This window comes from Camellia sinensis, chromosome 10, assembly GCF_055761805.1.
Source record: "Camellia sinensis isolate YWXY chromosome 10, ASM5576180v1, whole genome shotgun sequence".
Classification (NCBI taxonomy): domain Eukaryota; kingdom Viridiplantae; phylum Streptophyta; class Magnoliopsida; order Ericales; family Theaceae; genus Camellia; species Camellia sinensis.
In genome coordinates, this window is record NC_138970.1 from 46,226,465 (window position 1) to 46,229,944 (window position 3,480).

At 30.0% G+C, this 3,480-nt stretch overlaps 1 long non-coding RNA gene across 1 annotated transcript; it reads right to left on the reverse strand.

The window, feature by feature from the left end:
* Positions 1-214: 214 nt before the first annotated feature.
* LOC145801615 (uncharacterized) lies at positions 215-3,177 on the reverse strand. Its single transcript, XR_014343238.1, has 2 exons — positions 2,925-3,177; positions 215-531 (listed from the first exon to the last, which is right to left on the reverse strand). It is a non-coding gene; the product is annotated as an uncharacterized LOC145801615 (long non-coding RNA).
* Between the last annotated feature and the right edge of the window lie 303 nt (positions 3,178-3,480).

Here is a 3,480-nt window from a genome sequence, read left to right on the forward strand (position 1 = left end):
AGAAACAATGCTTTCTTATCTCTTTTTCTACAACCTTTTAGTGCATTATTCTGATTTTTTGACAACTTGTCTTCATCTTCTAGTGAGTTAGGTTATTCATACCATTTTTCAATTAAATCCCACAAATCTTAAGAGGCCAATAATACTCTCATTTAGATACTCTGTAACGCCCACAAAATAATTCAATAAAGATAACTCATATACGGAATAAATATGAGAAATAACATACTTTCATACATCAGAGTCTACTGTTTAACAGCCAGTTAAATGCCATCTAGGCTTACATCTTTCCAAGTCATTGCTTAGTTACACAAATTGAGTCTTGGTCATTACATCTTAAGCCTTTGGCTTTACAAATACCAACATACACTCAACAAAACATAATTAAGAAGCTCTTGCTTCCTGAAAGTCCATCCACGCTATTGCCTAGCACTCGGCCAAACAACAAGTGAAGTAGTACAATCCATCACTACATTACACTTATGAAATGGTAAAACCCATTGCTTGATCTTCAAATCCAAAAAGTATTCCCTGTACACATGTACAGGAAGGGGGTGAGCAAAGCCCACCGAACAATCTCATATTAAAACATTAAAAGATATGCGGGGACAAAGATACTTATACATATACGGGAAATCATATCATGCCAAAACCATATGATTTTATAACAAAATCTCTTAAATCCAAGGCCTGCATATTCATATGCCACTAAGACCAATCTTATTCCATTTTCCTTCAATTCATATCCAGTTCATATATGCTACTTAATTCATGAATTAAATTCATTATCTTTTAACAACCAAAATGAGACTACAACTCAATAGTTTTCCAATTATGCACAACACACATAAACACTTCAAACTTTGCCATTTTACGGATATTTTGTCCGAAAGAACTGGCACCCATTTATATATAGATTTTCAGGTCATTCACCCAGGGCACTCCGACCAACTTGCTTTAAATGGAGTCCATCCCTTCTCTCCTCCCAAATAAATATACATATGCAATGTATTTATAAACATAATCATATATGGAGTACATCCCCTTTCTCCTCCCAATAAACATACATATGCAATGTATTTATAATATGGTCATATATGGAGAACATTCCCTTTCACCTCTCAATAAACATACATATGCAATGTATTTATAACATAGTCATATTCAATGACTATCAACAATAGATTAGCATTATATCGCCTAATCCTCATACAATTTCTACAACAATCATAGCTATCCTCCACTGATAGCCCAATACATTTATTTTCAAGAGATGTTCAATATCGGAATAAATAGTTTATTCAAAACTTCTGTAGGTGAGATAATACATATCCAATATCACCATCTATATCAATAACCATTCAATTTAACATATTCAATGTTAATTCCAATTATTTATACAAAATAATTATTTTATCAAATTAGGGCAAAAATCCCCCTTTTTCCATTATTAACCCAAACACCCAAAGTCAACTATTTTGGTACACCAAGATCTTATATTCAAACCCCACACTCATTTATCTCTTATACATCAAAAATTCCTCTTTTCATTTCACACCCAAATCTTAGATTTGTCCAAACCACAACCAAATCTCATCATCTATACACAATAGCAAATAACTAAGCTAAAAACCATATTAGAGTGTAGAAAATCCCTATTTATTAAATATTACCATTTTGATCAAAATTCTCATTTCTCATTTCAATATAATTTCTAATACAATTCCAAGAGATAATACAACCATATCCATATTCATATAGTCTCCACATGTTAATCAACATTCCTAATTTAGTCATTTCAAGACAAATTTATAACATATTATATATCAAACTCTAAAGTTTCATCATTTCTCATCCTTCCAAGAAATCCCTCATTTAAACGCAACATGGTAAATTTTCACCGATAGCCAAAATAGTTATCTCTAACATATTAATTAAAAGATAACAACATGGACATACAATCCAACATATAACTATAACTTGGAATCTCCCATGATTCCCAACATTAAGAAACAAATCGTATTCCACATTTTATCAAATATGAACAACAAAACTAGTTTTCATATCACAATCACGTTCGGTAACCTCTCAAGGTCCATTTTTAACCGTGTCAGTTTTATTCTAACGAATATATTAAATAAAATAATACCGTTAATGCCCAAGAAAACATCATTTTCTTTCCAAACTCATTCTCCAAGCATTATTCAACTATGACATCCTATTTTGATCAAAAGCCCCAAAAGTTAAACGTAATTCCTTTGTTTTCTTTAAAAATGCTCTTTTGGCCACAAACCGGTAAAAATTTCAAAACCAATCGAATCGAAGTCCGTTTTTATTCAAATTTAAAACATAACTCTTTCATAACCTTACAAACATATTCCAAGTTTACACTTTTGCAATTTGGGCATCAACATTTTATTTTTCTCAAAATTTCTCTTTTTAGCAAATAAAACACAAATATTCCAAAAATTCTAATTAAATTATATACAACTCTAAACTCCATATAATCAAGAAAAAGTGCATAAAGAAGTGTAGGAAAAATCTCTACTTAACAATTTACACAATATTCTTCAATATAAATTTATTTTTCTCAAAAATAAATTCCAAAACTCTAGGATGAGATAAATATTTTAACATTAATTTCTCAAAATAAATTATCTAACCATAATATGATGTAGATATAATCCATACAACTATCAATTTCTATTTTTGGATTTCTTTTACAAAATTAATAATACAAAATGATTTTCCCAAAATCAATATCAAAATACCAACATTCTTAACATTTCAACATAATTTTTCTTTCAAAAATTACCAAACAAAAATCTGAAAATATATCTATATGCAATACCTCTTATAATGATATATTTTCTCAAAATAACCCTAACATAGCTTTAATGTAAAAATATGAAGAAAGTCCCTACCTCAAATAATAAAGAAGAGCTGATCTAGAAGGCAAACATCGCCCGATCATGAATTCGAGATCACCATTGCGAAGATCACGACGAGCTCTCCGACTTTCATTTACAATACTTTTACAAAGTTTCACTCTAACGACTCTCACTCTAAGCTCAAAGATTGAACATTAATGGAGGAGAAAAAGAGAGAGAGAGAGAGAGAGAGAGAGAGAGAGAGAGAGAGAGAGAGAGAGAGAGAGAGAAATAGAGGATCCAAAGTGGGAGAGAGAGCAAAGCAACTCTCTGGAAAGCAAAGCATGGCAAAGGGATGGACAACCCCATGTGGGGGTTTGTCTTTTTGTTTATTATTATTTTATTATTTTCAAATAAATACAAATATCTAACTTTACATATACATCAATATATATATATATATATATATATATATATATATATCAATTAAAAGTAGATTTCAATATCATTAATGACAAAAAGAATATAATATTTCTCACCACAAAATATATTTTGTTTAATGGTACACACTATAAATATTCACAACTCTTTTATGGTAGTCAAATAATAA